This window comes from Macrobrachium nipponense, chromosome 3, assembly GCF_015104395.2.
Source record: "Macrobrachium nipponense isolate FS-2020 chromosome 3, ASM1510439v2, whole genome shotgun sequence".
Taxonomy (NCBI): Eukaryota; Metazoa; Arthropoda; class Malacostraca; order Decapoda; family Palaemonidae; genus Macrobrachium; species Macrobrachium nipponense.
The window spans coordinates 129,802,611-129,817,721 of record NC_087202.1 but is presented as its reverse complement, the minus strand read 5'-3'; the positions used below and the strand labels follow the sequence as shown (position 1 = coordinate 129,817,721).

Here is a 15,111-nt window from a genome sequence, read left to right as displayed (position 1 = left end):
TTCTGGATCATAATCAAGATCTACAAGGTATATATTTTCTTAGGGAAAAAACGCAACCATAAGTCCCCAACTGCCAGGGACTTGGGTTCAGCTGCTGCATGCCATCTCTCTGTAGCGCTTGACTTTGCAGCCACATAAAAAGCGGAAGCATTATTTTTCCTCTTTCTTTTTGTCTGTGCATTATTACAGCTTACCTCATAAATTTCTGGGATTTCTATTCTTCGAAAGACAAGACTGTCATGATTCCATCAGCGTTCATAATAAGTTGTAAATTCTATTAGACCAATAAAAATTCAGAGTTGTTCAGAAGTTATTGGTATTGATGATTTTTGTCGAGGTCTAAAATAAAAAAAAGAAAGAAAATATAGGTTACTACAAACACAAAAGAGCTTTCAATCGCTTACATGTTTTAACCTGAGTAAAGTACGCAAGCAGAAATGGGACAGTAGCCCCCTTTGATCTATATTTAGAAATTATATGGACTCTGTTTTCACTGCAAATCATTGCTACATAATTGTGGCCTCTTATTGACCAAAAAGGTTTTAGTACACAAGGTTCTTTAATCGAAGATACCTGTTACTTCGATTTTTTTTTTTTTCCATTTTAAAACGGCCGTAGGTTATATTGCCTCTACCCTGGAATAGAGTCATTTTGTCACGACATATCTAGGCGCACATCAAATATGACACGAATAATACCGGTCATATTATTAGCGACAAAATCTTCACGACTTATGTAGGAAAGAAGAAGGGAGACCTGTGGCGTGTTGGTTCTTTCCGAATGCCCAACGGAGTGGAAAATCAAATGTACGTTAGCAGAGATTAGAATTGTGTCTTGATTTATATTTAACAGTAAATAATTTTAAGAAATCATCCAATGTATGTGATATGACTCGATAACCGAGGTGCCGAGCGACCATGCCGAGAGTGTTGATCTTCTTCCCGAGGCCTCGAACAAGTTGACACTCAAACTGTAACTGTAGCTAAATCAAGTCATTCATGAGTCGTTGAGAAATCGAGTAACTCGCAGGGTTGCGGTTGTGTCGGGTTCATCTTCGTATAATCTTCCCATCCATTGGGCTACGACGTTAGTGTAATTATATGAAGGTTGCTATATCAGTTAACTTTGGATTCCAATCATTATTCCATTAGAAATTTAACTTAATTTTGGTATTTTTCTCATGATTTGAAAAGTGATAGTTCTTAACGCCACAAGTGCGAACGTACGTTGTTCAGTCTTTGCCAACCTGTTTGCAAATTTTTCCTCTTAAAGGTCAGGTCGTCCGTCCCATAATATCTGGGATTAAACGAACCGTTTAAACGTCGACAAAAGAAAATGAGGTAGCTAAATGTCCGCGAACCATTGCTATTAAGTCTTAAGTCAAAAGATCAATTTTAACACGTCAGGGACAACAATGTATTTAATGATTGCAGGTCCACAATAATATCGCATGTGAAGTATATATAAGGTGTTTAATAATAAGAGCTTTCGAACCCTGCACCAGGTTCATCCTCAGCCAAGTGAACATTATACATTTAAAAATCTGTCGAAGTAAACTTCTGAATAGGACAATTATTCCACCATGACGAACGCAAATGAAGGAAGCGCTCAACAGCCCAACTAGATGATTCTGTTGTTGTTGTTCGAATTCCTGCTGGTTATTCTGCTGGAACGTCTTGTGGGCTGTGATGCTGCTGCACGGTGTTCCCTTGGCGATGCGGCTGCAACAATGCTGGACATCACGTCCCCCGTGTTGTAATCTGTCTGAGGGAGGAGAGCAGAAGAGGGGGCAGCATCAGGCGGAGAAAAAACAGAGCTTGTCTTAAGATTAAAATTTTTAACAAAGTTTTTAAGAATGCAAAAATTGACTAATGGGTCTTCCCCAACGAACGACTTGTTACCGTAAAAAGCTTCTCCTAAGTTTATGGCGGCACCTTCCACTAGTCTTCTAGTTTGGACATTGTTATTTTTAAAAATTATGTTGGATCCATCCCAATTCGGTCTATGGTTGTTCTTAAAAGCATGGGAGACTATTGCATTGTTCTGTGCATGAAGTGCATATGCTCGTTTGTGTTCCCTAATCGGGTCGGTAATCCTCTTCCACTTTCCCCAAAATATTTTTCTTTGCAGTCATGACCAGGGGATTTTCGTAAACTCCGGAAATGATAGTATTTTTATCGTTATTGTTATTTCTAATTAGTTTATGGCCTAATGGTGTTTTGGGTATTAAAAACTATTTTGGTACTTTCTGGCTACTGTTAACGTAATTACATAATTTGTCGAGGTTGGGATTAAATGGGAGGGGTAAGAATCTGTTATTGTGGACCTGCAATCATTATCATCATTTTCGACACTGAAAAATGTATTTAATATTAAAATTCTGTGTTGCGGATACATCTCGTGAGTTCTACAATGGAACCATAAATACCATTGTTCCGACTAAGTACAAACCGTCGGTTGTCTAACAAAAGGATATCCGCGGGAACGCGCCGCCGCTACCGCATACAAAGAGTTCAAACTTGAATCGCTGTACCTGGGTCTGGGGTAACTGCGCGGGGTGAGCCCGGGCCAGCTTGGGTTGGTCATTGTGATACCATTCTTTTCGCGGTAGCCGTCGTGTCAACACCTACTCCTTCCGCCTTGACCCGACTTGAGATAAACAACGCGTGACCGCCGACTGTAGTCTTTCTTTATCGTGATATATCTTCGACATCCTGTGCTTGAGTGCTTCCCCAGTGCCCTTTTCCTATCCTTTTATTTATCCTTTAGTAATTACCTAGCATCCTACTTCCCTGTAAGTATGGAAGGCGGATCTATGGTGGGTTTTTCGGGGAGGATTTGTGTGTGTGTTTCCGATGGCATGCGTTGCGGTACATCTTTGCCTTCGCCAACCTCGGATCCTCATCTGTGGTAGTATTGCTTGTAGGGGTTTGAATGTTCCCCTGATGCATCGTGTTCAACCTGTGCGCAGTGGAATAATGATCAGTGGAGGCTCTATTATGAGGCGCATGAGAGTGTTTTCAGTGACGCTAATGTTGATGCCGATAAGCCTAGGCCTAGGCCGACTACTGTGGGGCCTAAGGCCGTGTGTGAGGGGGATAGTGCCCAATTGGAGAACACTAGGCCTAGTAATCCTTCCTCCTTATTAACGGGGACCCAGTTAGTGAGCCTAGTGTCCTTCCCAAGAAACTTAGGCAAAAGAAACCTTCGTCGTCGGGGGCTAGGAAAGCAGGTAAGAGGAAAGAAGCTACCCTAGGGGCTGGGATCCATGTTCCTGCCTCGAAGCGTAACAAGAAGGGGTCTTCAACCGAGAGCTTGTTCCCGCCTAGCCTAAAGGCCGAACTATCTAGGTATGACCATTAGCAGTACCGAGACACAGCCGGGTGCCAAGGTAACCCCTGTTCCTCTCGGGCACAATCAGTCCAGCCCCAGGAGGGATCCGGTGACGGACCTGATGCCTCACCCTCCCATCCTGAGGACAGTGCTAAGGAGCCCTGAACGGGACCCAACTCGCAGGAGCCGGAGGCCCCCTCCCCTCCAGAAGTTGCGGCAACCCGACGCAAGAAGCCAGCCAGCCACAACGCTCGTAGGAGGAGCATCAATGGAGACCTTTCGATGCCGCAAGGCCTAGGTCGCGCTGAGAGACCAGTGCAGCGTTGATGCCCGAAAAAGCTAGGCCATAGGCATGAGCCTAGTACCTCCGCACCACCTCCATCAGTTAGCCTAGGTACAGTGGGGGCCCAGGTCCTCACCTCCCCAACTCCCGCATGGACATTGCGAACCTGGTCAAACAGGCGGTGGAGACTACTTAAGCTCCAAAAAAGGAGGTTTCCCAGCAAATGGAGAAGAAGAACACCAGTCTAGAGGAGTCTGCCCGTAAGATGGAAGAAGCCAGGAAGAAGTTCCTTTTGGAAAAGAAGTCAGAGGAACTGTTTCCAGATTTGGGTGACAGTTCTGACTCTGATTCCGAGCCCGATTCATGCTCCGAGGGGGAGCCCGATTCTGACCCCGATTCGGAACGGCAGTCAGACTAGCTCACCTGCGGAAGGAACCCGAGCCCTTATCATTCAACCAGATTCTGTCGTTGATTAGAAGCGCCAATGGCCTAACGGAAACTGAGGAACTAAACCAGGAGTTTCAGTCAGAGGTGCATAAGGTGCTCAACCTGAAGAATTCGCAGCCGCCCCCTCGGTCAGCCTCCCCTGGAGCAACCAGTTTAGGCTAGCCATGGCTAGAGAGTCCCGAGGAAGCCAGACTTCACCAACTAGGGTATCTGAGAAACAGAGGTGGCTTCCTATCCCTGCTCAGGGGGCCAGCAGGTATTATAGGCCAACAGGTGACAAACTAAGGGAGGTCTGCATATTCCAGGGACCTTGCGATCTCTTAGATGTCAGTCTGGACGCCCTTCAGAAAAAGCACCTCTTGCTCTCTCCTCAGAAACCGAAGGACTCATTCGCGCTCTAGCTCTGGCCCTCGCTACGAATTCGTGGATGGAACGTCTACTGGCAGCACTTCCGCAGTTCTTAACCCGAGCTCCAGCCTCAGCAGCAGCAGAAGCTTTGTCTTCGTTCATGCAGTGTGGGATCAAGACTCTCTCGCACCAAGCAGACAACTTAGCGGTCCTGTGGGCTAATATGGAGGTGAAAAGGAGAGAGAATGCCTTCAAGGAGGCCAAATCGCCAGTGTGAGAGACCTCCTCCCGGACTTACGAAAAAACCCGCTGTTCCAGAAAGAACTTATTCCTGCGGAAGAAGTTCGCAAGGCAGCGGAGAAGAAGGAGCGATCTCTCCAATCTAGGGCTCTCTCCAATTCCGCAACAACCCCGGGCCATAGACCACGGCCAGCACCACAAATTAGCCAACAGGTAAGAGAAGCGCAGAGACCGGCTTTTCCCGTGCGTATGGCGAGAGGAGAAGAAACCTTACTCTGTTCGAAGGACAAGTTCCATAGGGAGAAGACTCGTCCCTTTCCATCAAAGGAGCGGAAGCAGAATGGGCAACAGAAGAGAGGGAGGTCCCCGCAAGAAATTCTAGGCCAGATCCTGCCCGTCAGCGGAAGGTAGGGGGTTGCTTGGCTGCCAATTGGCAAGTGTGGCAGCAAGCAGGAGCGGAAGATTGGACCCTGCAGGTTAATCAAGTCAGGCTACCGTCTTCCCTTCCAGTCTACACCCACTCTATCCCCTACCCCCATCCAAGTCCCTTCCTATCGACCGGACTCGGACCGCGGACGGGCCCTGGAGGAGGAAATATCCAAGCTACTTCAAAGAAAGGGGCGTTGGAAGAGGTTCAGGATCCAGGTACCAGCGGGTTCTACTCCAGACTCTTCCTGGTAGAAAAGGCAACAGGGGGTTGGAGGCCAGTCATAGACCTTTCACCCCTCAACAAGTTCCTTTCTCTGACAAAGTTTCGGATGGAAACGGCAGACTCCGTTCGAGCTTGTGTCAGGGAGGGAGACTTCATGGCCTCAATAGACCTTCAAGATGCCTACTTCCAAGTCCCTGTTCACCCCTCCTCCAGAAAATTCCTCAGGATTGTCAGCAAGGGAAAGACTCTGCAGTTCACCTGCCTGTGCTTCGGCCTCGCCACAGCCCCACCCCACAGGTGTTCACCAGGGTCTTCAAGATAGTGTCAGTTTGGGCACACGTAAGAGGCATCCGTCTCCTCCGCTACCTGGACGATTGGCTCATCTTAGCCGAGACGGCTGCGCAGTGTGCTAGTTTTGTCATTCGTTCAGGAACTGGGAGTGGTGGTGAATGTCGACAAGTCGGATTTCACTCCCAGACAAAGGATGGTGTACCTCGGAATGACACTAGATTCATCCCTCATGAAGGCCTTCCCCTCGGAGAACAGGGTCTCCGGCCTAGTATCTCAAGTGCGGAGAGCTTTGGGGCCCAGCCCTCCCACGGCCAAACTCTGCCAGTCCATCTTAGGACACATGGCCTCAATAGAGAGACTAGTGCCTCACAGCAGAAGGCGTATGAGGCCGCTTCAGTGGCTGTTCAAGAAACAATGGTCTCCTCAGGAAGGGGACCCCAACAGCAAAATTCTTCTCTCCCAAGAAGTAAGGAAGTCCCTGGAGTGGTGGATGGTGCCTTCCCACCTCCAAGGGGGCATCTCTCTCAGTCCGAGAACCCCAGAGATTCTTCTCTTCACTTCCTGTCTCAACTCCAAGGGAAAACGGTGGCCTAATGTCGACAACTCCACGGTGGTGGCCATATCTAAACAAACAGGGGGGCACAGTCTCACTGGATCTCTGTCGCCTGGCAGTACAATCCAGGAGTTAGCAGAGGAAATGGACATCACCCTCAAGGCAAGATATATTCCAGGCAAGAAAAATGTTTGGGCGGACCATCTGAGCAGGAGGGGACAGATAATCAACACAGAGTGGTCCCTCCATCAAGAAGTAGCAGATGGCCTGATAAAGAGGTGGGGCTCTCCGTCGATAGACTTATTTGCCACCGCATGGAACAGAAAACTGCCAGTGTTCTTCTCCCACTCCCAGACCCGCAGCAGGCGCGGGGGAGGATGCCCTCCTGCAAGATTGGAAGAACCTGGACGCTTACGCCTTTCCGCCTTTCCCCCTCCTCCAGAAGATCCTTCAGAAGATTCGCTACTCGCAGAACCTGCGAGTAACCTTAGTAGCTCCTTGGTGGCCGGAAGCCCCCTGGTTCCCAGAAGTGCTGGATCTTCAGTTAGAGGACCCGGTAAGCCTACCAGACAGAATAGATCTCCTCGCCCAACCCAACAACGGATGCCTACACCCAAATCCGTCGGCCCTCCGCTTACACGGGTTCAGACTGTCATCAAAATCCTCCGTGATAGAGGTTTTTCCAGGCAGTTAGCTGAGGCCATGGCCAATCCTGTGAAACCATCCTCAGGCAGATTGTACCAGGGAAAGTGGCGACTGTTTCAAGATTGGTGTCAAGATAAAGGCATTGCCCCAGACGAGGCCACCATCCCTCAATAGCGATTTTTTCCACCACCTCAGGAAGGATAAACGACTATCCATATCGGCAGTGGAGGGTTATAGAGCAGCTTTAAATCAAGTATTCGCGTTGAAAGGCATGGACCTCGCTGCATCTCCAGAAATTTTGTTGCTCTTCAAGCACTTTAGGAAGAACTTTAGGAAGATCCCCGCCCCCAGAGAGAGCTACGGACTCCCCACTGGGATGTGGCCTTAGTCCTGGTAATTCCTTGAGAGGTCCTCCCTAGAGCCCTTACATTCAGCTTCCTTGAAGAACCTCACCTTGAAGACCCTTTTCCTCTTAGCCCTGGCATCTTCGAAGAGGGTCAGCGAACTACACGCGCTGTCCTACGAAGTGTCACACACCAGGCGTTGGAGGGAGATGGGGTTCTCGTTTGTCCCTGGCTTTGTAGCCAAGACTCAAGACCATACAAAGCCAGAGAGATGTTTTCCTCTTTTACCTTTCCTTCCTGGGGGATTTTACCGGCTTTGACAAAAGAGGAACTGATTCTATGCCCGGTCAGAGCCATGAAAGCCTACCTCAAGAGGACGAGACAGTTCAGACCGGCTATCAAACGGCTGTTCGTGGCCACGGGCAAGCATCCGAAAGAGGTGGCTAAGAATACCATCTCCTTCTGGATCAGACAGGTTATAAGAAGGGCCTACGAAAACAAGGAAAGTACCAATGCCAAAGGTGAGGGGCTCACGAAGTTAGGGGCATAGGCTCCTCTATGCTCTTCAGGAAGAACCTCTCAGTGGGTCAGGTATTGAGAGCAGGCACCTGGAAGAGTCAAACCACCTTCACCTCCTTCTACCTACGAGAAGTTACGTTCAAATCTCTAGAGGTGTTCTCTCTGGGCCCCATTGTCGCAGCCCAAGAGATCCTCTAGGCGTTGGTCACCCGCACTGCGTACCTCAATTTGGAAATACACACACACACACTCCCAGCAATTCCCGCCTAAGTCTGGCCGAATGTAAGGGTATGAGTGAGTTTTCCTGGTAATATCCTACGTATGACTGTACTGTCCATGACACGACTTGGCCACTACTGACTTACCTGGAGAGTAGATTGATGGCTAAGAATCCTTCAGGACAGCTCTCTGAGTGAGTATTAGTACCATAGGTTAGGACAACAGCCGGAGCCCCTTGGGTTCTCCCCTATTGAATCCTTAACGTGTAAAGTGTCATGAGGAGTAGGGGGTCTGGGTTAACATCAGGTCGTGTGAAGTTAAGTTATTGGCGCTCTTCAAAGGGTACTATTCAGGTCACTCACCTTCCCATCCTCAGTTCGAGTCTCCTTTTGTTAGACAACCGACCGGCAGGTTGTACTTAGTCGGAACAAAAGTAATTTTGTCGAAAAATTATTTTTTCCTATATACAAACCTAGGTTGTCTAACAGATTAATAGCCCGCCTCATCCACCCCTCATTGAGTTATGGCCCCCCTTTTGAAGAGTGTGGTCTGTTTAGACTAAGTATTCTAACGGCTCAAAGAATGGTATCACAATGACCTACCCAAGCTGGACCGGGCTCACCCCGCGCAGTTACCCAGACCCAGGTACAGCGATTCAAGTTTGAACTCTTTGTATGCGGTAGCGGCGGCGCGTTCCCGCGGATATCCTTTGTTAGACAACCTAGGTTTGTATATAGGAAAAAATAATTTTTCGACAAAATTACTTATTTGCGCAGTTGCTTCTTCAGGCAACCACCCCCCACCCTCCCCGTCAAGAGGTGAGAATCCAAGTTCCCTATTACTCATAGAAGACTTTCCGTTGTCACTGTTTAGCAGTCTTAGAGAAAACTGTAAGGGCAGAAATTCTACTGAAAAGATTCATTGATATGACATCGTATCTGCTCATGCAGACAAATGCTCTCCGAATTTGACCTACATAAAATGAAGGACTTCAGGAAAAGGATCTTCTGAACTAAGGTCAGCTTGGTGGAAAATGCAAGAGGAACATTCCTATGTTTAGTATGTACATTTGTATATATATATACATATACATACATATACATACATATACATACATACATACATACATATACATACATATACATACATACATACATATATATACATACATATACATACATACATATATATACATACATATACATACATACATATACATACATATATATAAATACATATACATACATATACATACATACATATACATACATATACATACATACATATACATACATACATATATATATTAGGGCTTGTGCCTTATATGATAAGGCGCCCTATGAGGTAATGTTAGACTAGCGATAATCTATACGCTAAGTCGGTTGGTATTGCACTTCCATCTTCAATGGAGTGTCTGGGGTTTTGTAGATCACTTACGAAGTCGGTATTATCTTTACGACGATGTGTTAAACTCATGGCGTTCGGTGAGGTTCTTGTAGAAAACACAAGGTATAAAAATAGTATATTCTTCTGAAGTTTTACATGATGAAGATCAGGTATGATCGTACAAGTCTTCTATGACGATAGCTTGATCGCTTCTGCCAATGATGATGGCTAATCCTATTCCTCTACATGATAAAGCTTAGGTAAAGAGGTACAGGTCTTCTAATGACGATAGCTAACTCTGTTCTGCCCGTCTACCATCTCTGTTACAAGTTATGAAGGAACAGACAGTAGTTCGAACATATGAACATACTATCAGATGACATAGTTTCATACGAACACACAATCGAATGAGACACGCTACAGATCACGTAGGCGGTAGTTGTCTCAAGCAGGGAGCTTGGACTAATGTTTATAAACAATTGAGTGACTACAGGTGACGGCATGTTATCTTAGCCTACATACTTATTGTATACGTCATCTTTAGCGTCTCTAGTCTGATCACATTCCTGCAAGTCAATCTGGTTTGACCTCTTTTAGTTTTTAGACTTTATATATATATGGAACGCAAACATTCCATATTTGTTTTATTATGTAACCAAAACTTACAAATCAGCTCGGTCAGATACCAAAACCACCACTGAATATTACTCAAAAACTTGAACTTTGCATTTGACTTATAGGAGTGTGATACAGACACTATGTGAATATATATATATAAGTAAATAAAAATTCATGTTGTACATGAATTGATTCAAGTAATAAAATATAAAACAATGATATTGGTAAATAATAGTGATCACATGATATATATAATGATACAGTTTTTTCACTTCATCTCATAAGATACATATGCTACAGAAAATACTAATGTACTCTGATAATTGCATAGAATGAAGATTAATATGATAAAAATCATATTTTAACTGATAAAATATTTCATATATGAATTGATAAAATTATTAATGTTTATGCTGATTGATTCGTTGATTTTTATGCTAAATGTTATATATCTGATTCATTAATCAATATACTAACTCATATATAACTGCAGATAATGGTAAGATATAAAGTAACAGATTGAGTATAGGCTACCTGATTTGTTTTATACATATGCTAATGGGATTCTATATTCTTTGGAAATTATATATGTGCACTTTAAATAGATTCCCTATTGCGTACACGCAAAGATTATATTTAGATTCTGTTATTTATGATCAGTTTATATAAGAGATTCCTATTGCGTACACGCAAAAAATATATTTCGATTCTGTTATTTATGATATTTATAGATATAGGATACATGATACTTTATATATATAGGATACATGACCGAGGTTGTACTACTTCACTTTTAACTAGCTTTCGAACAACTTTTCGTCCATTACACAGTTCCAGACAACCACCTATAGCCAAATGAAACGGCCTTTTTCAATGGTTAAAACAAGGGGAAAATTTGCCTGGGCGGGTCCAACGTTCTAGTTTTGCGCTCATACTTATTCTCTGCATCCTAAGCTACACGATTACGTTCGCGATGAAAAAAAAAATCATCCCCAGCACGAGTCCTTCGCCAGCAAAGTAGAGTTGAATATCCTTCGGGTCGTAATTGTCGGAAGTATGTCCCTTTTGTAGTCGAATTCCGACAACCCGCCGGATGGTTCCGCATGAAAACGAGATTAACGACGAGATACGGTGTCGGTCGAAGAAGTCCATGACATTCCTTTCACATTGTAGGCGGTTGTTACCTCGACTGTAGTCGTCCGCTGCGACGAACGATTTTTTTGAAGTTGCGATGTGAAACTCTCGTACTGCAGGATACTGTAACCAGGTTCCATTAATCAGCCTGCAAGTGAAATTATACTTGTCACAAGGGCAAAGTAAATTCAGACAAACATCCAAATACAGGGGAGGGGAGAGAGCCATTTAGACCAGACTTAACCCACATGAATTCGCTGATATTTCGGAATTCAAAAGAGTCCGCTGTACAAACTTTTTTATCCATGGCATTAACAATGAGTGAACCTATCCAGGTCTCTGATGACTGTAAAAATATCCATAATTATAAAAAATAAACAGATATTCAATACGAATCCCAAAGAAAATTCGATATTACTGGTAGTAAGTTACTAGACAAAGAAGTGGAAAACGGAGCTAATTGTAAGATTGCCAGGCAACATAAGAGTCAAAGAGAATATTAATCATGATTCTATGTGCCCTAACAAAAGTTTCATATTCAATTTTCTCGCGCGCATCCTCTGAGGTTAATTTTTTTAAAAACTTTATTAATAGGTAGGAGATGCAACGAAAAAAACCCACTATGTAACTAATTTCTAAATAAACTTTGGGTTTTTCAAGAAAATGTGACATTTTCCCATGAATGTTTTACTTGAATTGTAATAGGCTAATGTTGCAAGTAAATATTTCTTATACATATCTTGATACTTCTAAATGTCTATGAGGTTCAGAAAAAAATTTATTCATTTTGTTGTTATAGAAATTCTATTTGCTTATTTTGTTATTAATTTTAAAATGATTGCAACTCCTTAGCTAAAGTTGCATTGCGCATACGGATAGACATTTGTACCTAACGTCTGCCTTGCCCATGAGAAGTTCGGGCTAAGCATTCCTTTCTCCAGTCAATCTGTTTTGCAAGCAGAGACGACACACAGATGAAGCCTGTGTAAGCAGATTATTGAGGTTAAAAGGAACAAATGCTGATACGGCAATGATGACGTCGTCACTTGGCAGGAGATTGCTCTCAGCCAGCTAAGAGTTACGTTACTTGCTGTAAGAGATAAGACTTTAGTATTTTCAAATGATATTTTAGTGTTTTAATTCTCCACCCGCATGAGAAGAATGTCTGAAAAAAAAAAAACAGTACCAAAATTGAACAATATATTAGTTTCATGTTGGAAATCTGCATAATTGTAATTATGTTAAATTAAATATTCCTTATTCAAACTATATAAAAAGGGTTTTCATACAAATTCTATATATATTATTAGCCCTGTATAAGATTCATATAGGATTATTCCATAGATAACTTTTCACTTCTAGACTTCCTGCATTTTAAAATCTCTTTTATTTTATTTATTTATTTATTTATTTATTAGTTATATTTATTTATTTATTTATTTTTTTTTTTCATTGACTACGAATATAAATCACCGGGACAGACAATATGTCAGTAGGTTTTGGATATGTGTTTGAACTTTTAGCTTATTTGTCATTACTAAAGCGTTAAGTTAGAGTTCAAATCTTTACGCATATATTTTTGGTTACGTTTTGCTTATTGATTTTATCGTGATTCCTTTTTATTATAATTTGTAACCCTTCCGACTTCTTACGGAGTGTATTATATTGACTCCACTTGTATCCATATTTATTTTATTTTATTTTTTTTTTTTTTTATTTTTTTTTTTTTTATATTTATTTATTTATATATATTTGATAAATTAATGGTTGGCTTGAATATGTGGAAAAGTGTTCTAGCGGCGTACCGTATAAGGCTACTTTGCGGCATTAATCTATAGATACAAGATATAACTGATAAAGGTATTTTAAAACCGCGAGAACCGCTATAATCCAGTTGGATCCAACATCACGAGTTGTAACTCGTAAGACATTGACACTTCCTATTTAATTATCCGTTATTCTACCAAACCGATTGACTCTGGGTGATAAAATATATTATTGGTTTTCTTAATGGAAAGGAATTCACACAACGTGTTAAGGAGATTATTATTGATTTACACCACCCGAGTCACAGATTATTATGTGTTGAATTCCATATTTATTGATTTAGCACTCATAAATATTCGTAACGCACTCAATTGCGGTGTTTGTTTTTAGTGCTATTAATTCTATATAACGTGTCAAGGAACTATTAACACTAAGAAGTGTTTATTCCCTCTGTCAGACTCGTAATTCTGTTAATAATTCTACGTATATTCTTTCAAGGATTGATTTGGCACAGGATAGGCCCTTAAACTGACAGGTTGTCTTAGTGTATCCCTTGCCCTTTTTTTCATGACACATGTACAATTAGTTATGTGCTTTTTATATCTGTAAGCATTGTAGGCCAGTAAAATAGTGATTTATTTGGCTTTCTGTGACATACTATGGAACCCTGGATGACGGAATGCAACCAGTTTATGACGATTGGTATTACTACCTGGTCGTTAGTCATCTGCTGTGGTTCTTCGGGTTTTTCCTCGTCACAGACCTACATATAATATTAACATTTGATTACATTATTCTGATACACATACTTTAAATGTACTTTTGCTTTAGGGTTTTTCTGCTCAAAAGTGTTTATTGTTTTTGCTTAGCCACTGACCCTGTTTCCGTTTCGAAGTGTTTATTGTTTGGTGTTTATTGCTGCTGACTCTGTTTCCGTCCGAAATGTTTATTGTTTTGGTTATGTCTGTTGACTCTTGCTTTGTTCAGTTTGTAACAGTTCTGCGCTCCGACCCAGATATTCAATGCTCGCGATCTCTTGGGTTAAGGGATTTTCTTGTTTAGATACGGTTTTAACAATAGGTACGGATGTTGCTATATTTTTTAGTCTAATTAATGGTTCTTTGCGGTATGGTGCGGGATTGCGGGATAATGCGTCAGCTATGATATTTTGCTTTCCCAGGTAGATATCTTATCTTGGCTCCAAAGACCGGAATGATCATTTGTCACCGAGTTCCTTTTTGGACTGTGATTAAAGCCTTTGAAAAACTCGGTAAAGGACTCATGTTCGGTAAGGACTTTATCAGGATAGCCATAGATTATGAACTTAAAAATGTACTAGTGAGTTAAAGATACCTAGCCCTTCCTTGCTTATTACTGCATATTTACTTTCAGAGGGCTTTAGTTTACGTGAATAAAAAGCTATAGGAAAGAACTGTTTTATCATATTGCTGAAGTAGTATCCCTCTTACCCCTTGGTCTGAGGCGTCTGTTGCAATAAAAAAAAAATTCCTTATTTAAATCAGGGATTTTTAAGTTAGGTAAGCTGCATTTTCCGCTTTTAAGATATCGAACGCCTGTTGATGCTTTTCAGACCATAATAAATCTACGCTCTTCTTCGTAAGATCTGTTAAAGGAGCTGTCATCATTGAAGAGTTACAAATATTTATTTACATACGATTGTAATACCCACTACAGCGCAAAAGTGCTGTATCCCCTTTTTACGTTAATAAGTACCCCCCCCCCCCCCCCGGAAAAGTTATGAATAGCCGACACCTTACCATGGACTACTTTTAAGACCTTGACCAGACACATAAAACCTAGATAAACATGTTCGGTTTTAAAAAAACTCACATTTAGATATTTTACTTGAGATTATTTGTCTTTGTCTCTGTAGCACTAGCTCTACTTTATGTGAATGTACTTCTAAGGTATTAGAAAAGATTACAAGATCATCCATATAGGCATGTAGGTTATCCCCTAAAAGTCTCCAAACACTATATTGTAATTGGGGCGCAACGTAAGCCGGAGGCACTACGTAAAAATTGATAATGTCCCCTGAGTGTGCTGAAAACGGTATATGAGGTACAATCACTTAGGTAATGGTAATCAGGTAAAAGCCTTTAAGTAAGTCCAAGTTGGTGAAAAAAAATTTATTTTTTCTAAACCTAACAGAGATAAGATGTCCGTCGGTACATCGCACTGGAAAACCTATCGGAAGTCGTTTCATTGTTTAAGCGACAGTAATCTGCGCAGATACGCCAAGTCCGATCTTTTATGGCATGACGTTTGAGGAAAAATTATATGGGCTTATTTGATTTCCTAATGGCTCCTA

General features: G+C 42.3%; 1 protein-coding gene across 1 annotated transcript in view; it reads left to right on the top strand.

Annotated features, from left to right (window-relative positions):
- LOC135222058 (protein masquerade-like) overlaps positions 1–15,111 on the top strand; it is a 76,649-nt gene that overhangs the window by 412 nt on the left and 61,126 nt on the right. The window lies entirely within an intron of this gene.